The sequence below is a fragment of the Triturus cristatus genome, chromosome 6 (genome assembly GCF_964204655.1).
Source record: "Triturus cristatus chromosome 6, aTriCri1.1, whole genome shotgun sequence".
Classification (NCBI taxonomy): domain Eukaryota; kingdom Metazoa; phylum Chordata; class Amphibia; order Caudata; family Salamandridae; genus Triturus; species Triturus cristatus.
In genome coordinates this window covers 245,908,585-245,929,924 of record NC_140589.1, presented here as the reverse complement: position 1 = coordinate 245,929,924, position 21,340 = coordinate 245,908,585, and the positions used below count along the sequence as shown (strand labels likewise).

General features: G+C 41.4%; 1 long non-coding RNA gene across 2 annotated transcripts in view; it reads left to right on the top strand.

The window, feature by feature from the left end:
- LOC146816722 (uncharacterized) overlaps window positions 1–19,328 on the top strand; it is a 232,274-nt gene extending 212,946 nt beyond the window's left edge. For both annotated transcript variants that reach the window (XR_014962483.1, XR_014962482.1), the window contains 3 exons: window positions 869–1,048; window positions 14,942–15,091; window positions 18,379–19,328. This is a non-coding gene — a long non-coding RNA (uncharacterized LOC146816722). The remainder of the gene's footprint in view (window positions 1–868; window positions 1,049–14,941; window positions 15,092–18,378) is intronic.
- Window positions 19,329–21,340: the final 2,012 nt, after the last annotated feature.

Below are 21,340 nucleotides of genomic sequence, written 5' to 3'. Positions count from 1 at the left end.
CTGCGGGTGTAAATTTGCTTTCAGTACATTACTGTGAATAAGCTTAGTGTGCATAATCCTGCACATTACTGTAAAAAAGCATACAGACATTGACCGCTCAGATAGATTGCTTGTACGTTATGTACAATTGTACGCTACTGTGATTTTTGGTCTAATTGAAACGATCTCAATTGCTATTGATCACAAAATGCTGAATGTATTTATTTATATATTTTCAGATAATTATTGTGAATTTTACAAATCATGCAATTTTGTGAATAATGTTAACTGATCGAATACATTTCGAAAGATATGTGATGCAAAGCAGTATGTTTTCAATATCTATGTTTTGACGTAGAACGTATTTAACAGCTATGCCATATCATGACCTTTGAACTTGACGAAGGCCTACAGGCTGAAACGCGTTGTTCTTTTTTCTTTTGCACATTAAAACCTTCTAGGATATAACTTTGGTGTGCCGCCTTCTTTCACATTGAAAGGACTGTTTTGATTATATATATATATATATATCTATATATCTATATATATATATATATATATCTATAATGACAGAAACAAAGCAAGAGCTCTCTCAGGGGATAGTATCAACAGCAAAGATTTTATTTACCAGTTACGCGTTTCGGAGAACCACATCTACATGGTTCTCCGAAACGCGTAACTGGTAAATATAATCTTAGCTGTTGATACTATACCCTAAGAGAGCGCTTACTTCCTTTCAGTCATCATATTATGTCCGGTGGGCTTTGCCGGCACTGCGCTGCAACTGCCACGGGCGAGAGAAGGGCAGTAGAAGCAAATTACAATCAGTATATATGTGTGTGTAGATATATATATATATATATATATATATATATTTTTTTTTTTTCAGCAATGCGGCTTGGATTCGGATCGCTCCACAGCGGGTGCGAGTGTTGGGCCAAGCCAGCGGCCAGGAATCAATTTTCAAGCAAATGACACTCGCACTCAGGAACCTTGACAGGATTTATTATTTTAACAGAGTTCCCGTCTGTTACACCGACGCGTTTCAGCCATGTTGGCCTTGTTCACGGTAGGTGATTCTACTTCCTGTGACATTTTAAAGCATTTCCTATACAATGTTTGGAGCCCCATAGGATTTTGGGATCTGTAGTTTTTCAGATTTTTAACAAAATAACATTAATTAATCACCTAGTAACAGTGAAAAACGTATTCGTTTGTTTCTAATTGCAAAGGCATTTGAACTGTTGTCAATGACAATTTAAATAAGTAACCTGGTATTAGTGACCAATCTCAAGGTTTGAGAAAATGTTTCACAAGTTAATGATTGATAACAGAATGTACAGTAGCTATCAGTGGCTAGTTACTGAAAAGGAGGGGGGAGAGAGCTGCAAAAATGGGTACGTATGCCATGATGTCCTTATGTTAACTGAGTTCTATTAGAGATGTACATAAAGTTCCTCATCCGAGTTCATCCCTTTCGGGTACTTAGTTCGTAATCGTATAATGTATTTGGATTCAAGTTGTCTTAGTTTCTTTTGTTGGTCACCCATCCTTTCATTGGTTTCAATAGAGTCAATGGCAAAAAATGACATGTTCATCCAATTACCTTTCTGGCATGCCAGCATGTGTTTGGCGGTGGCGTATGATAGATCTCTGTTTTTAACCGCTCTGATGTGCTCCAAGATACGCTTTTTCAGCATGCAGATGGTGCTGCCTACGTAGAACATGCCACAATCACATTGAATCACGTATATAACAAATTTTGTTGTACATGTTATTTTCTGTTGAATGTGAATGGTTTTACCTTCTGGGTCTTTGAGCGTTCTCATGTTTTTCCCAATTTTGCATGCTTTGCAATTGTTGCATTTTCTGAAGCCAATTTGTTGTGATGTAAGCCAGTTTGGTTCTGCAGTTTGAATGGTTTGGAAATGACTCTTAGTAGTAAGGTCTCTGATGGATTGTACCTTCTTATATGAGATCGATGGTTGTGTTCCAATGATGTTCACTAGATCTTGGTCCTGTTGTAATATTGACCAATATTTTTGGATGATTTGTCGGATTTTATACGATTCTTTGCTGTATGTAAGTACCAATCGCGGTGCTGTCTGATGGACGGTGGTTTGTTGGTTGTCCGGTTCTGGGTGTTTCTTGACTAGGATGTCAGTTCTACTCTTAGTTTTTACTCTTTCCCTGCATTTCTGGAGGTCTCTCATTTTGTAACCTCGTTTGTGTAGTCTTTTAGTACACTCGAGGATTTCTTTGTTGGCATCTTCATCTTTTGAACAGTTTCTTTTCATGCGAATGAATTCGCCGTAGGGGATGCTTCTGAGTAAGGCCTTTGGGTGGAAACTGTCTGCATGCAGGATGCTATTGGTGGCTGTTTTTTTCCTAAATAAAGTAGTTTCAATTTGGTCATTTTCGATGTACACTGATATATCCAGGAAATCAATTTTGTGACGGCTAGTATTGCACGTGAATGAGAGTCCAATGTTGTTATTATTGAGTGTATTGAAGTATGACATGAAGTCATCTTTCTCTCCATCCCAAATTAAAAACAGATCGTCAATGTATCGCGACCACAAAACAATTTTGTCTAGTGCTGCGTTGTTCTGTGGACTCCATGCTATTTCCTTCTCCCACCATCCCATTGTGAGGTTAGCATAATTGGGCGAGAAGGAAACTCCCATGGCACAGCCACATAGTTGATGGTACAGTTGATGATTGAAAAGAAATATATTGTTGTTTAAACATGTTTCAATCATGGTCAGCGACATGGCTGAGTGTTCCAATTCATGTATGCTCTTTTGTCGCAAAAAATATGCACAGGCATTAATGCCAATGGTATGTTCTATGGATGTGTACAATGACACTACATCTATGGTTGCCATGAGATAATTGGGGTTCCAAGATGTATTCGCAAGAATCCGTAAAAAGTCACTTGTGTCTTGAATGTACGAAGATAAATTTCTTACCAATGGTGCAAGGTACCGGTCAATATACAGAGAGATGTTTTCATATATTGAATCACAGGATGATACAAATTGTCTCCCTGGTGGTTTGATAAGTGGTTTGTGTATTTTTGGCAGAAAATATATCGTGGGAATTGTTCGATTTTCTTTCAGTAGAAACTTTTTCTCCTCAATGTTGAGTAAGTTATGTTCATGCCATTCATTAAGATGTTTCTCAATCTCCTGAAGCATTTTATGGATGGGATTGTTTGTGAGTTTGTCGTATTTCTGAGTATCACTTAATTGGCGGTAAGCTTCTTCTACATAGTCCCTGGTGTTGAGAATCACGATATTGCCGCCCTTATCAGCCGGTTTTATGATGATATTGGGATTGTTTGCCAGATTGCGAATTGCTTGACTTTCTTTTTTGGAAATATTTTCCCTGGTTTTGATGTTCCTTGTTTTATCTATTTTGTCGATTTCATTCATAATGATTTCCGAAAAGGAATCAATTTTATTACCTGGTGATAATTGAGGACTGTATTTGGATTTTTGTCTTAGGCCGCTGGGTTCTTGTTGTCTAGTGTTGATTTCAAGATGTTTGAGAATTTCCAGATCAGTGGTTTGATCACTATCCGAATCATTGGCCAAGTCATACAGATTTTTTAGATGTGGAATTTCCTCAATTGTAAGTGAGTCCTTCTCAGTTTGTTTGGTGCTTACATGTTCTTCTGAGTACTTGGTATTTTGTTTCCTTGATGCATGAATTTTAGTGAGTTTCAATTTCCGCACATATTTGTATATGTCAATTTTAGTAGTAGTGTAGTCGAGATGTTTTTGTGGGCAGAAGGATAGGCCTTTGTTGAGGATCTTGTGTTCAGTGTCTGTCAGCACGTAGTCCGATAAATTAATTATTAGGTTCTCTATGCCTAATTCTTCTTCGTGCGATTTCTGAGTCCATATGTTCTTCTTTCGTTTGGATCTCCGGGTTTTCCTGAGGCTTCTGAAAACTTTGAATTGCCTCTTCCATACCCTCTGCCTCGTCCTCTGCCTCTGCCTCGCCCCCGGGTCCGGGATAGATTCTGGTCCAGGTTGACGAGGCGCATTTCCTATAAAAAAGTCGTATTAGTGGGTTTGTTGGTGCTGGAGATTGTTTCATTCTCACTGCCGCTGACATCTGATTCTGTTTCAACGTCACTTAAGGGTGTTGCAGGTTATGTGACTTGGTTCATTTTCAATACATCGAACCTTTTAGCAAATGTGAGTATTCTGCCATGTTTATAGTCAGCTTCATCGCGGGCAAACTTTCTCTTTTTTCGTTGTTCAATTTCATCCTCAAACTTCTCTAAACGGTCTTCCATTTCTTTCCTTAATTTTTCAGTGTCTTCTTTATTGTTTGCAGAAATTTTAGCTTCCAAATCTTGGATTTGGTTATGTATCTCCTCCAGATCCTTTTCAGCATATTTTATAAGGATGCGCATCATATTTTGACTACATGCTGTATTATTTGCTCCCCATTCCTCAAGCATGTCAGTTCTTGTTTCTGGGTGGGTGGGCATTGTGAAGATTCTCAGCCCGCGTGGGATTCGATTTATTTCAAGATACTTTTGAAGTGCAAGTGCTTCCCAACTTTTGCTTATTTCCCACTTGTATTGTTTTTCGATTGAGAAGAAGAGTTGCTGTAACGTCGAATTAGTATCTTTGCGTGTTACTATGTTCACATTTGTTGAAGCGTCATCGTTTCCCTCGGGTTGAAGAAAAGTCACTGCTTTAAGTGCGCGTTTGGCTTTACGTTCTTCCATTTTCATACAGATCTCCGTTTGTGATTACCAGGTATTCTACCAAAATGACACAAGTTCAGCTGCCAATTCTGTCATAGAGTATATTTATATTCCTCGCGGGTTGTCTCAAGATAGTGTTTTCACACTTACAAGGTTCCTACTTAGGGTGAATCAATGCCGACTCTGCGCTTAGATTCCATGCGCAAATGTCGGGTTGATACAATGTTGCACTCTCAAGTCGCTTCGGCGGAATTTGTACGCACAGGATTACGAGCACAGTGCTTGGACACTTACCCGGTATGGAAACTCCCGTGAAGGCGGCGCTCTCTGCCCCGTCTTTCGGCGTTTCTGCGGGTTTAGCAGTGTTGTTCCAGCGTTCTCGTTTCCGTCGGGCGCCTCCGATTTCAATTGGATTTTCAGCAATGCGGCTTGGATTCGGATCGCTCCACAGCGGGTGTGAGTGTTGGGCCAAGCCAGCGGCCAGGAATCAATTTTCAAGCAAATGACACTCGCACTCATGAACCTTGACAGGATTTATTATTTTAACAGTGTTCCCGTCTGTTACACCGACGCGTTTCAGCCATGTTGGCCTTGTTCACGGTAGGTGATTCTACTTCCTGTGACATTTTAAAGCATTTCCTATACAATGTTTGGATCCCCATAGGATTCTGGGATCTGTAGTTTTTCAGATTTTTAACAAAATAACATTAATTAATCACCTAGTAACAGTGAAAAACATATTCGTTTGTTTCTAAATTGCAAAGGCATTTGAACTGTTGTCAATGACAATTTAAATAAGTAACCTTTAAATTGTCATTGACAACAGTTCAAATGCCTTTGCAATTAGAAACAAACGAATACGTTTTTCACTGTTACTAGGTGATTAATTAATGTTATTTTGTTAAAAATCTGAAAAACTACAGATCCCAGAATCCTATGGGGCTCCAAACATTGTATAGGAAATGTTTTAAAATGTCACAGGAAGTAGAATCACCTACCGTGAACAAGGCCAACATGGCTGAAACGCGTCGGTGTAACAGACGGGAACTCTGTTAAAATAATAAATCCTGTCAAGGTTCCTGAGTGCGAGTGTCATTTGCTTGGAAAAAAAATATATATATATATATATATATGTATATATATATATATATATATATATATATATATATATATATATACATATATATATATATATATATATATATATATACATATATATACATATATATATATATATATATATATATATATATATATATATATATATATATATATATATATATATATACCTACTGGTGGCCACTGGCCGCCAGTAGGAATTTACAGTTAGGACCTTGCTTCTATTCAAAATGCATTTTTTCTTTGCCAATATCTTCGGCGCAATTTGATGAATCTTTGCGAAATGCTCAAAACTAATGCCCTGCTCAGGTCAGCTCCTGTCTTGAAAGTTTTGGGGTGATTCGTCAATCGGGGGCTGAGAAAAAAGGGGGGGCCCAAAACACGTTTTCTCCATGTTGATTTCGATAGGAAAATTTTGTTGTAGATACAGCCTGAACTGCTGAACAGAATTACACCAAATTTGGAAGAGAGGTAGCTCTTGGTCCAGAGTGCACTCTTTCCTTCAAATGGTGTAAATCTATTCAGTAGTTCCTGAGAAATTCATGTTTAAACAAATATTAGTATCTGGTGACTGCGGTGGATCCGCAAACCCTCCCGATCATGAGCTTGACTCTGATTGGCTGCCAAAACTTCAACCAGGAAGTATTGGCAGCCATCTTGTCCCTCGGTTGAACCGAGTCGCAAGAAAAAAGGTGAAAAAAGATGAAAAGTGGGCAAGGTAGGAACACCATGACCCCCTAGTGCTGCTCATGGGGTTCCCAGAGGGACTCCAAGGGCCCGAAAATGTATTTGTTTTCATTTTTGGTGGGATTCATGTAGGGTCTGTGAATCTGTCTGAAACGTTTTTGAAAAACAAAGTGCGGTCTCCCACACTACGTTTTCTTGAAGCCCCCGGGTGGGCCAGGTCCTGGGGGCAATGTTTAATTATGATATGGGGGCCTGTGGTGGCCCCTGCAGCCCCAGGGACCACCACCTGCCCAGGACTTTGTTTATAATATCCTGGGGGCACGTGCCCCAAAAGCCCTGGGGACCGCCATCTCCCCAGGGCTTTGTTTGAATAAAATTAGTGGGGGGGCTCCTGCCCACCATGCTGCCCCAGGGACCTCCACCTCCCCGGGGTTTTGTTTAAATTAAAAAGGTGTGGGGGCTCTTGCCCCCCCCCGCACTGCCCCAGGGACCACCACCTCCCCGGGGCATAGAGTAATTAAAATATGGGTGTCCATAGCGGACCCCTGGCCCTGGGGACCACCACTTCCCCTGGGCTTCAAACTTGATGAGAGCCTTTCATGGGCCTGGGGACCGCCACCCCCCAGTCAGAGCTCCAACAATGTCCTAGGATGCCCACCTCCGAGACATTGCAGTTTGCTATAGTGGGGCAGGAGCACTGCTCCTGTCCTGCCATGGCAAACATATGCTTCACTTCATGGAAGCGAGAGCAGGTAAAACTTTTCTAGCTTCCATGAAGCGAAGCAGAATTGCTTTTGAGCAAAGGGAGCAGCTCCCTTTGTCCAAAAGCAATGCCGGATTCTACAGGAGGTGGGGAGCCGGCAGGGACTGCAGGGGCATTGGGGTTCCCCCCCATGGTCCCCAACAAAAAGGCCATGGGGTCCCTCGGGCTGAAATAGGCCTATGGAGGGGAGCCACGCGTCCCCCTCCTTTAAAAAACAATATTTTTTTTTAAAACATATACAGGCCCCGGGAGATGGGGTCCCCGGGGCCAAAAATGGGCCGGAAGGGTGGCCACTCTGGCCCCTCCCTTTTTTAATAATACAAAAAAACTTAAGGCCGGCTCCAGGGGACAGGGTCTCTGGGGCCTAAAGTGGCTCAGGGATTTCAAAAGGTTTTTGCTGGGCCTTGTGGGTTGGGGTACCTGGGGTCAAAATCGGTCTGGGGAGAGGGGCTGTGTGCCCCCCTTTTCAATAATTTGTTGTCTAAATATGGCTCAGGGCACTGGTATGGGGCCCCCAGGGCCCAAAAGGGTGAAGAGAAGGGGGGCCACAAATCCCCCCTTCCTAAAAGAACAACAAAAAAAAACAGCTACTCACCGGAGGCCCCACCCCCTCCCTGCATCACTCTGCAAGCATGTCTCCTGGTACGCTCTGGTTTGGGGGATGAAATCCCCTTCACTTATGAGGGTGCTTAGGTGTCAACTAAGCCACCAGAACCTCCAGTAAGCCCCACACAGTGGGATTGCTGAGAGGTGGTAGGAGGCCACATCCCTTTTTACACCACTCTGCAAACACGCCTCTTGGTGCACTGCTGGTGGTGTGATGAGGTCCCCTTGTGTCCTGAGGACCTCAGGACTAAAGTGGACTGCATCCCCCAAGCAGCAGTGCGCCAGGATGCGTTTTTGAAGAGTGGTGTGAAAAGGGGGCGTGGCCTCTGACCACTCTCAGCAATTCAGCTGTGTGGAGCTTTCTAGAGGTAACAAGAAGGCTAGTTGGCCCTTAGGGACCCTCAGGAGGCAAGGGGACTTCATCCCCCAACCAGGAGCAAGCCTGGAGGTGCATTTGCAGAGTGGTGGAGAAAGGGGACAGGGCCTGTGTCCACTTCTGAGCAATCCCACTGTGTGGGGCTTACTGGAGGTAACATGTAGACTAGTTGGCCCCTAAGGACCCCCAGCAGCGAAGGAGACTTCAATCCCCATCCAAGAGTGCACCAGGGAGCGCGTTTGCAGAGTGGTGGGAAAACTGGGCGTAGTCGGCTATGAGAACTTAGCAATCCTGCTGTGTGGGACATACTGGGCGTAATAGGAGGGGTTGTTGGCCCCAAGGATTTCCTTGGGGGCCAACTACCCCTCCTGTTACCTCCAGTAAATCCAACACAGTGGGATTGCTAATGGTCTTCGGAGGTCACGCCCCCTTTTCCCACCGCTCTGCAAACACGCTCGCTGGCATGCTCTTGGATGGGGATTGAAGTCCCCTTTAATGCTGATGGACTTTGGGGACCAAGAAGCCCTCCTGGTACCTCCTGTAAGTGCTATGCAGCAGAATTCCTGAACGCTGGTTGGAGGCCCAGCCCCCTTTCTCCACCACTCTGCAAACACGACATTTGCGAAAGTTTGGGCTATTGGCATTGTAAATGTAAAAGTTTTTTACTAATGTTTTTTGGAGTTGAGTGGATGTACATTGTGTGTAGTGGAATTATGTGGTATGTTGTGCAGTGAAATTATGTGGATAGAAAGTATGTGGTATTTAGTGTATAGGAACTATGTAGAGTGGGATTATGTGTTATGGTAGTCTGTGTTGTGGAGTGGTGACCTCAGGTTTAGTCTTCCTCATTTTCATAGAAGCTAAACTATAAACTCAATGAGACAAAAAAGGAAGGAAACACTGAGGAGCACTACTGGACCTAGTTGGAGGTATGAGCAGGGTCACTCGAATTATGTGACTGTTTGGCTGCACCGATTTTCGCATAATTAGACATTTTCCAAATTTACCTTATAATTTATCATCTGCTGCATAATCTGCAGATTTGAAAAAAAACCTTGTTTCTAGCTCAAACGTTACCAGAAATGCACAGACAAGTGTTACAGCATGGTGGAAGGTCCTTTGCAAACCTGGAATGGTCACCTGTTACTTATTGCTAAATGTGGGTGTTAAATTGGTACTAATAGTGCACCAACCACTCTTGCTTCTTTATGTGCCTCTCTTGCGTCTGTCTGCATTTCTCTTGCTACTTTCTGCAAACCTCTTCCGCATTCTGTACCTCCCTTCTTTCTGCACCTCTCTTGCTTCTTTCTTCTGCACCTCTCTTGCCTCTTTCTGCACCTCTGTTGCTTCTTTCTGCACTTCTTTTACCTCTTTCTGTACCCTCTTTCAGCACATCTCTTGCCGATTTCGGCACCTCTCTTGCATCTTTCGGTAATTCTCTTGCCTCTTGCTGCACCTCACTTGCTTCTTTCTGCACTTCCCTTCCTTCTTTCTGCAGCTCTCTTATTTCTTTCTGACCCCTTTTGGCTCTTTATGCACCTCTCTTTCTTCTTTCTGCACTTCTCTTGCTTCTTACTGCACCCTTCTTCCATCTTTCTGCACCTCTGTTGCTTCTTTCTGCACCTCTCTTGCTTCTTTGTGAACCCCTCTTGCCTCTTTATGAACTCTTCTTCCCTCTTTATGCACCTCTCTTGCCTCTTTCTGCACCTCTATTTCCTCTTTCTGCATCCCTCTTGCCTCTTTCTGCACCCCAGTTGGTTCTTTTTGCACTGCTCTTGCTTCTTTCTGCACCCCTCTTGCAAATTTGTGCACCCTCTAACCACTTTCTGCACCTTCTTCCCTCTTTTTGCACCTCTCTTGCCTCTTTATGCACCTCTCTCTCATCTTTCTGCGGGTCTCTTGCTGCTTTCTGCACCTCTGTTGCTTCTTCCAGCACTCCTCTTGCTTCTTTCTGCACCCCTCTTGCCTCTATCTGCACCTCTGTTGGTTCATTCTGCACTTCTCTAGTTTTTTTCCACATCTCCCTTGGTTCTTTCTGCACCCCTCTTGCCTATTTCTGCATCCCTGTACCCTCTTTCTGCACCTCTCTTGCCTGTTTCTGCAACTCTCTTGCCTCTTTCTGCAGTTCTCTTGCCTCCTTCTGCACCCCTGTTGCTTCTTTCTGTACTTCTCTTGCCTCTTCCTGCACATCAGTTGCCTCTTTCTGCACTTCACTTGCTTTTTATGCACCTCTCTTGTCTCTTTCATCACTTCTCTTGCTTCTTCCTACAGCTCTGTTGCTTCTTTCAGCACTTCTTTTCCCTCTTTCTGTACCTCTCTTGCTTCTTTCTGTATCCCTGTTCCCTCTTTCTGCACCTGTCCTACCTGTGTCTGCTCATCTGTTGCTTCTTTCTGCACTTCTCTTGCTTCTTTTTGTACAGCTGCTGCTTCTTCCTGTACTTCTGTTGCCTCTTGCTATACCCATCTTGCCTCATTCTGTACCTCAGTTGGTTCTTTCTGCACTGCTCTTGCTTCTTTGTGCACCTCTCTTGCAAATGTCTGCATCACTCTTGTATTTTTCTACACCCCTCATCCCTCTTTCTACATCTCTCTTGCCTCTGTCTGCACCCCTGTTCTCTCATTCTGCACCTCTGTTGTCTGTTTCTGCAACTCCTGTGCATCTTTCTGCAATTCTATTGCCTCTTTCTGCTCCTCTGTTTTTTCTTTCTGCACTTTTCTTGCCTCTTTCTCCACCCCGTTTGCCTCTCTCTGCACCTCCATTGGCTCTTTCTGCACTTCTTTCCCTTTTTTCTGCATCACTCTTGCTTATTTCTGCACCCCTCTTGCCTCTTTCTGTACCCCTCTTTCCCCTTCCTGCACCCCTCTTGCCTGTTTCTGTAACTTGTTTGCCTCTTTCTGCAGTTCTCTTGCCTCCTTATGCACCTCTGTTGCTTCTCTTTGTACTTATCTTGCCTCAGTCTGTACCCCTCTTGGTGTTCTGTACCTCATTTGCCCCTTTCTGCACCTCTCTTACCTCTGTCTGCACTTCTCTTGCCTCTTTATGCAACTAACTTGCCTCTTTCTGCACTTCTTTATGCAATTCTCTTGTTTCTTTCTGCAACTCTCTTGTCTCTTTCATCACTTCTCTTGCTTCTTTAATCACTTCTCATGCCTCTTTCTACACTTTTCTAGACTGTTTCCGCACCTGTCTTGCCTCTTTCTACATCTGTTTCATTTTTCTGCACTTCACTTGCTTTTTTATGTACCCCTCTTGCCTCTTTCTGCACCTCTCATTCCTCTTTCTGTACCTCTCTTGCCTCTTTCTTTACCCCTGTTCCCTCTTTCAGCACATTTCCTGCCTGTTTATGGACCTCTGTTGCCTCTTTCTGCAGTTCTCTTGCCTCTTTCTCCACCTCTGTTGCTTCTTTCTGCACTTCTCTTGCCTCTTTCTGCACCCCTCTGCCCTCTTTCTGCACCTCTCTTCCTTCTGTCTGCACCCCTCTTGCCTCTTTTTGCACCATTCATCCCCCTTTGTGTACCTCTCTTGCCTCTTTCTGCACCTCTCTTTCCTCTTTCTGCAGTTCTCTTGCCTCTCGCTGCACCTCTTTTGTTTATTTCTTTACTTCTGTTGCCTCTTTCTGCATCCCTTTTGCCTCTTTCTGCACCTTTGTTGGTTCTTTCTGCACCGCTCTTGCTTCTTTCTGCACCTCTCTTGCTAATTTATTCACCCCTCTTGCTTCTTTCTGTACTGGTCTTCCCTCTTTCTGCACCTCTTGTGCCTCTGTCTGCAATCCCTGTTCTCTCTTTGTGCACCTCTTTTGCTTGTTTCTGCAACTCACTTGCTTGTTTCTACAACTCTATTGCCTCTTTCTGCTGTTCTCTTGCCTCTTACTGCACCTCTGCTGATTCTTTCTGCACTTCTCTTGCTTCTCTCTGCACCTCTCTTGCTTCTGTCTACACCCCTCTTGCCTCTTTCTGTACCATTCTTCCCCCTTTGTGTACCTCTCTTGCCTCTTTCTGCACCTCACTTTCCTCTTTCATTCTGCAGTTCTCTTGCTTCTTTCTGCATCTCTTTTGTTTATTTCTGCACTTCTGTTGCCTCTTTCTGCATCCCTCTTGCCTCTTTCTGTAACTTTGTTGGTTCTTTCTGCACTGCTCTTGCTTCTTTCTGCACCTGTCTTTCTAATTTCTGCACCCCTCTTGCCTCTTTCTGCACACATCTTCCCTCTTTCTGCACCTCTTGTGCATCTGTCTGCAATCCCTGTTCTCTCTTTTTGCACCTCTTTTTCTTGTTTCTGCAAATCACATGCTTGTTTCTACAACTCTCTTGCCTCTTTCTGCAAGTCTGTTGATTCTTTCTGCACTTCTCTTGCTTTTTTCCACATCTCTCCTGCTTCATCCTGTACCCCTCTTGCCTCTTTCTGTACCTCCATTGTTTCTTTTTGCACTTCTCTTACTTTTTTCTGCATCTCTCCTGCTTCTTTCTGCACCCCTCTTGCCTCTTTCTGCACCCCTCTTTCCTCTTCTGTATCTCTCTTGCCTGTTTCTGAAACTCTCTTGCATCTTTCTGCAGCTCTCTTGCCTCCTTCTACACTTCTCTTGCCACTTTCTGTTCCTCGCTTGCCTCTTTCTGTACTTCTCTTGCAGTTTTATGCACCTCTCTTGTCTCTTTCATCACTTATCTTGCTTCTTTCTACACCTCTGTTGCTTCTTCCAGCACTTTTCTTGCCTCTTTCTGCACCTTTCTTGCCACTTTCTGTTCCTCGCTTGCCTCTTTCTGTACTTCTCTTGCAGTTTTATGCACCTCTCTTGTCTCTTTCATCACTTATCTTGCTTCTTTCTACACCTCTGTTGCTTCTTCCAGCACTTTTCTTGCCTCTTTCTGCACTTTTCTTGCCTCTTTCTGCTCCTCTGTTTCTTCCTTCTGTACTCTCCTGCCTGTTTCTGTACCTCTGTTGCTTCTTTCTGTACTTCTCTTGCTTCTACCTTTTTGCACACAAACTTACAGAGCATGCTGTTTGAAACACAGGTATTCAAGTATTTGTATGTTGATTTTGACATACCATGTCACTAGGTAAAAGCAGAGACACACGCATGCATACCTTCACAATGTGGTCAGACTTACAACAGTGATATGTTTAGGATTGCTGTTTTACATTTGATAGGAGTAACATTCTGAGCAGTCAATGAATAGTGGACCTTCAAGAGAAAAGTGAGGTTTAATACACCTTGGGAGAAGGATTGGTGGTTAGGCTACTTAGTATGAGTCTGTGGTAAGGTACAGTCGAGGTAGGCCTCTTTCTGCACCTCTGTTGCTTCTTTTTGCACTTCTCTTGCTTCTTTTTGCACCTTGCTTCCTCTTTCTGGACTTCTTTTGCCTCTTTATGCATTTTTCTTGCTTCTTTCTGCACCTTTCTTCTTATTTCTGTACATGTCCTACCTACGTAGGCATAGTTAGAAATTAGCATTTAAAAAAATTCACTGAGAAAACCACAGGTTTCAGGGACATTATAGTTAGGAATTAGCATTTAAAAATCCTTAGATATTCACTGAAAAAAACACAGGTTTCAGGGACGTTTTAGTTAGGCTGACATTTAACTCGTACAAAACCAGAGAAATTCAGCTGTTATAGTTAACTTAGCTAACTATAACTCGTGCCCCCGCAATGCACTGCTGATAAGAAAGTGGAGAAGTGTGGCTCAATGATTAGAGCGGCAGACCCTGATGCAGAGGTCTAGCCTGGGACCAGGGTTCAATTCCCCGCCTCGGCGGGTCTTGGGCTCAAAAATTCCACGGACCTGATAATTCTCGCCTCGGTGCCATTCCAATCATGGAGTCTCACTCTGCAACTCTGGGCAATAGCTTGCTTAATCTCCACAACGGCCCCCACAATGCTAAGGATGCCTGGCCTCCACCTTGGGGGTGCCCAGGAGTGGACGCCTCACAGGGAAAGCCAGGATGGGTTCCACAGCGGTATTCGTACAAGCGCCTTGAGACCCTTGCGGGTGAGTAGTGCGCTATACAAGTATCAATTTACATTACATTTAAAGTGGCAGCAAATTCACTTCTTCAATCCTGAGGTGTTTCGGCGATCGTGCCTTGTTCACAGGTGAGTCAAATTGTATGATGTAAAATGAAAGTGCTTAAATCCATGTGGTCAGATGGCCTGAGGTAGCCTCCTACAGGTCACAGAATGCACCAATAATGTTCATCCAAGTTGGTATGGTGGTGCACTATTAAATATTGCTTAATAGCATCCTTTTAACACCAAAGTTTGAATTACATAAATTTTTTTCAGTGCAAACTGTTCAATTTAAAAATTGCCAGTGCATATTGTTGCTGCTACTCAACCTTACTTGCACGTAATACGGAATCTCCAGAGAGAGGAAACCTCTCTTTTTCTCATTGCATGCTGTAACAGGATTCTCCATTCCTGAAGGCAGTAGCCTCCCTGCAGAGTCGGAGACCCCCTAAAATGGAGTTCTTTTGTGTGGATATTAATAAAGGGGCATGACCTGCTTGCCAGGTACCAGATACTGGATTTCTGTGTTATTTCTGGCCACACAGAAAGGGAGAAGAGTGTGGTTTTCCTCTCTCTGGAGATTCCGCATTCCGTATTCTGGTAAAAACCTCCATAAGGTGACCAACTTGATGTCAAGAGTCAAGCCGGCTGACTTCAACCGAGACCCGACCTGTATTATAGGTTCATCCTGCTGAGAGCTCCGGAGTTCCAGACTTCCAGGATTTGACCAGGGCCTCACGGAAAACCAAGCCGACAACTGTGACACAAATCCGGCCTGAAGAGGGGCCTCCCTTGAGATGTCAAGAGAAAAAGCTTCGGAAAAGTGCAAAGGTAAAATTTTGACTTTGACCTCCCGCTTAGTGTATCTGACCAGGGCTCCATCGCGGTCGACCTCAAAGTTGACTTTATCCCGGTCAAGAGCAACCAGATGCAAAAGTGTTGTTAACTGGACAAATTGTTGATTTAGTATTTGCTTTCCAATGCAAAATGTGTTTTGCTTTGGAAAGAATCTCTAAAGTAATGCCAAGTAGCACTATGTACTACTTTGCACTTCTTTGAGTTGAGGGAACATACAATGGACTTTTCGGTGCAATCACAAATAGATTTTTTTCAAAACGCCGTCTCACATATAAAAAAAATAAGTAATGGCTGATGGTAGAAAACTGTTGCTCCTCAATGCAGGCATAATATAGGAGATATGATGTGTTTCTCAAAATGTAAAATACAGCACGTACACGAACTTTGAAAAATGTTTTAGCATGTTATTTTATACAGGAAGAGTATCCTTCCAGTACCAACTTATGTTGCAGTATGGTGAACGGGTATGTGTGTGGTGCAAGGCAGCAAAAGTGAGCAGGGGCAAGAGGAAAGAAAGACAGCTCCATAGCTTAGTTGATATGGTGCTACTCTGTTCTCTCCCTTTGATGCAATGCAGTACTGCAAATGTGGTGGCTGAGCTGATTTCAAATGTTAGTAAACGGCCCAATGTATGCATCATGGAGATAACTCAAGGAACGCCATTTAAATAATACAATAGCATTATAGAACTAGAATCTTGGATAGTATATAGCAGTTGAACTTTAAACTAAAGGCACACTATGAGTCCACATAATGTATTAAAAGAGAATTTCTCTTGGATCACAATTTCAAAAATAATCCACACTCAATCATCTGACCGTCATTCAAATACCCTCAGTCAACTATCAAATCAGGACCCAAAAATCAATTATAAAAAAATGTTTTAGTGTGTATCAAAAACACATTTATTTAAAAAACTATTTTGATCATATAAAACACAATTCATAAATACAATCTTTTTTCAAAAGTAATAAAATTCTCACATACATACAGAACGCGTTTCGGTGGGAAATATTTGTTTAAGCCACCTTCTTCAGGAATCTTAACCTTAATGTCTCTCTCACTGATACCATCATTTAGAATATGCCTGTATTAAAACAAAAAATATATCACAATATTGTATTACACAAAACATAAAACAAGAGGGTACATATTACTTTCATGACAGCCTAAACATTTCTAAAAGGACATTCGGTATCCATTATATATAGGATAAATAATCTATACATATGATTTATAATTATTTCAGGGGCCCCTCCTAACATACAGCAAAACTGTCACTTATACGCATTCAACCCAGTCATCAATTCCAATTTTGTATAGACTACAAAGTCCTACTCATATAATCTCAAAGTCGGATGTGGCAACACTAAGGGAACAAGCGCTTATCCTTATCCCATACTCAAGCATCACTGCTTTTAAAGAAATAATTCACATGTCACATCCACACAATACCGATATTCTATCATTATATCTAGGTATTGTATCACATTCCTTTCCAGGACACATATAAATCTCCCTTCAATTATAACTATCTCCTATCAATCCCTCTGATGATCATAATGAAGTAAATATTATCTTATAGTAACACTCTTCCGTACTGAAGTAGAGGTATTAAATAGCTTTCCCTCTGTAGTGTGTGGCCCTTTCTTTCCATCCTGGTAATGTAAATCAGACAGAAGAGTATGAAAAATCAGGTACACAGTACTAATATTTGTCCTTCAGAAAAAAATATATAGTAATTCTCGTAATATAACACCCACCTTGGCCACTGTCAATCAATAATACACCAGCAGTCAGGATAATATATTCCAGACGTTAATGCTCTAGGTAATCACGAGGCCGTCAGGGGTACTGATATAGAACATGGCCCCACAGAAATAAGGATTCCTAGAAAGTAACCATAAGAATCACACTCCCATATACAGTTTATTTGTTCTGTTTCATTTCTATGAGTTAAAAAATTATTGTGTGAACAGAATGTGAGAATTTGTAGCTTTTGAAAAATTATTGTATTTATGAATTGTGTTTTATATGATCAAAATTGTTTATTAAATAAATGTGCTTTTGCTGCATACTATTTTTTTTTGTTATAATAGATTTTTGGGTCCTGATTTGATAGTTGAGTGAGGGTATTTGAACGACCTTTGAATGATTGAGTGTGGATTATTCTTGATATTGTGATCCAAGAGAAATTCTCTTTTAATACATTATTTGTATATGGTACCCTGTCTCTTGGATAATGGGGCCACTCTCTCTTTGGTTATAACACTATGCCTCCACTCCTTTCAAACAAATAAAGTGGTCAGAACAGAATTTCAGATTCACAAAATACATAACACTGCCAAAACTATGTTACACACTAAGCTTATGACAGGCACACTACTCAACTGTCTAACCAATACGAGCAGTGCCTAATTTGAGTCGGTGACTGCAGGTGGGGCCCAACGGCACCCATTTATGGGGACCAGCACTTATTTTTCATCATAAGAAATTGACCAAGAGAGGGAAAAACAAAAAAAAAGAAAATAGGATGAAGAGAATGATGGAAAAACAGTGACTAAGGAAGAATCCTGAGAATAATAAAAAGCATGCCAGAATGAGATAAAGCGTAAATGAGTGTATGGGGTTGAATGAAAATGGCAGGCGATGGAAGACTATTCAGCCTTGCTGTGACCCTTTATGTCCAAGACAGATCCAGGACAACCCTAGACCTAGCCATGCAAGATTATGTATAAGATTGAAATCCTTTTAAAAAAATCTAGGATTCTAGATTAATGCCTTAATAAGCTTAGTGTAGTTGGAGACAGCTGTAAACCGTGCATAGATTATTCATTTAAAATTGTTGTTTTTAAAAAAATTGTTTATGTATACAATAATGTCCAATACGTTTAGCAAATAAGAAGATTTTTAAAATAACAGTCCATCATTATTTTTAAATGCTTTTAAACTTGAAATGTAACAATATTTTACATTTATATTACCTAATAATTGTTATGAATGACATGATTATATTATCATATCATGCCTGCTCTGCTACTAACATGTCTGCTTTATGCAATGTACTGCTTCCCCACTTGCTCCAAGGAAAATTATTTGTTAAATAATATATTTTCCATTATTTTCCATTCCATGATTTCTGTCTGCTCATCTCTGTTTTTGAAATGGGGAAGCATGAATATTACAAATGTTAAGTATTTGATTTAAAATCTTGTTAATATTATTATGAAGATACAGGTATTTTTCTGTACTTTTTACAGTAACTTCGGATGGTAACCAATTAAACCAGCAATCGGTTAGACAAGTGTGATACATTCTATACGCAATGGCTTATGACTTCAGAAGGATGAGTAATTTATTTGAAGGAGCCAGGAAGGAACAAAAAGGGGCACGATCCTAAGGAGCAGTTCCACCACTCCCACAACCAACATCACCACAGCCATCCTCAGTATCAGTACCAGCATAACAACAATGATGACAAAATCTAACTTGACGACACAGACTGCAACCTTCTGGACTAGAATTTCAAAATCCAAACAGAAATAGAAATCTGGAAATATATATATTTAGCATGAATAGACAATTGAGACAAATGAGGGTGCCAAGAAGCCCTTCACGTAATTGACCAACTAACTGAAATGCAACAGTTATTCTTTTATACTTACAGGGTTGTTGTTTGGGATGTGGGAGAGAGTGTCCTGCTCAAGAGTTAGTTTAGTTGTAGAAATATTAGAATATGTTTATGTCCATTTTAGGTATCTAGAATAGTGTTGTCCATAGTACCTTCATTAAAATGTTAGACATGAGTTGATGAGGGATGGGGCTAATGTAATATTGTGTGTTAATTGTAATATGTGCTATATTAGGTTTAGTGCAGTTTTAAATATTTAGATTGCTGTCTGTGTGTGATTTAACATTTAGGTATACGTATGTGGCAGGGGTATTTTGATAAAATAGAATGTTTAGTGTAAATTTCATAATAGGTACAGTTTTGATATATAAGAATAGAGGAAGATGTATATTAATAGGTGTTATAAATTCCTAAATTGTTATTTTTGGAGTATGTTTTGTTCCTAATATAGTAGAAAACATATATTTTTTACAATTTTACAATTTCAGAAATGGTAAACTAATACTAATAATTATAAAATCAAAACATGATACTAAATTATTTAGATTTAGAAAGTTTGAAAACCTGTGTATAAATTTTTTCAAAATTATGAACACTACTATTGAAAAACAAATCATAGTATAATATTAGAAGCAGCGTATATGTAATTACATTTAAGTAATAACTATAAAGTATCACAATTTATCAATTCAGATGAATTTAAAACATATATTTCAGATACAAAATTAAATTAGTAGTAACTAATAATTTATAAATAATTTAAACACTTTTTAGTGCATGTATTAACCTATTTTATTTCTGAAAGAATTAATTATATTTTGATTTCTCTTTATTCAGACCTCCTGTGTATCTGAAACTATTTGAAAATAATCTTTTTCAGAAATGTCCTCATTAAAATTATCCTCACAAGTGACAGAAGGGCATATATCTATGTTAGAAAGAGTTTCCACACAAACAACAATTTGAAAACCCTCTGTGGTGTATTTTCTGTCCTTTTTTAGATAAGCCTGAACAACAAAAACTGGATTTAAATACTCCAAAAGTTATTTCTTTCAGTAACATTGTTTTTTAAAAGCAGAATACAATTTATATTCTGCTAAACCTTTAGTGTTGACCAGTGGTGTCATCTATAGATGAAGTAGTAAGGTAATGGTATAAGCACACCAAAAGCGTAAGACAAAATTCCAGGATAATATGGTTATTGTCTGTGTGCAACCAGGGTATCTCTGACTGACCCACCAGTGTGAAGGAAATGCAAATGAGAGGCTTGTCCTGCCGTGAAACATCCCCCGAATGCACTGCCAAGCTCCCAGGTGGATTTTCATCCAATGTTAATCAGCAAGGAAACAATAGTTTAGAAGTCAATGTAGGTTTAATTCAACATGAAGGTTCTAAGCAAATTCAAATTCCTTCAGAATATAACGTAAGGAATGAGTCAAGTCTTCTGGACCCAATGCATTTTGGGTGAACCCTGCATCAGGGGAAATTACCTCAATAAATAATAAAGTGGAAAGTACAAGATTAAAAAAATTGCCCAGATGTGAGTCATGAGATTAGTGAGTGGTGTGTAAAGTGTATAATCAGTCTGAAAACCGGAGACAGGTGATAGAGTAAGTGACGTGCAGTGAAAAGTGAACAATTGTGAAACACAGACCCGGAACTCAGACGAAGAACTTGTGTATTGTTGGAAAATCTAGCAAGTGAGTTAATGACTAAGCGATGCTAAAGTCTGTGGAATGTCAAACGGAAGAAGTAGATAAAGACCGTGTGTTTTACATGAAATCAAACAAGTGACTGCCGGTGGTGTTAGTGCCATGATTAGAACCTAAGTCTATGAATTACGCAACAGTGATTACGCATGTTGTGCCTCGGTGCAAGGAGCAAACGCCTGAATAATGACTCAGGGGCTCATTAGGATAGTGGACGGACTCAAGTCCGTTCGCTATCATGGTGTAAACCGGGACCGTCCGCCATGCATGCGGCGGTCCCGCACACCCGATCAGGAAGCGACTGCCACCATGGCGGTCGGATCTTGACCTTTAACATTGCCGCGGGTGCTGCTGACAGCAGCACCGGCCGCAATGCTAAAACAGCATGTTGTGAGTTTCACAGCACTACATGGCAGGCACCATGCGGTGCCTTCCACGTTCTGCTGTGAAATGTTGGGGGGTACCATGGATACCTCACAAGTGCACCCTTGCATCCCCCAACACAACGGGCCCCCAAACCCAATCCCCACCAGTAATTTGGCGGACAGTGCCTGCTAGGCACCACCACCATTTTACTACTGAAGACTGCTCCGCCAGGCAATCCTAAGGATTGCCTGTAATGGTCCCGTGGCAGACAGTCTTTGCAACCGCAACGGTCACTGTGAAATTTCCCCCTGCCATCCTAATTTGGTGGGGAGAAAATCATGGTCGAAGGACGGAAGGACCGCCACCACATGGCTGGCGGTGGCGGTCCTTCCGCCATTCTAATCAGCCCCTCAGAGTGCAAGAAATCTTACCGCCATGATCAATGTGGAAGTGTGACACGTGTATGAGTTTCCATGAGAAGAGTGTGAGAGGTTCCATAAGAAGCCTTGATCGCAT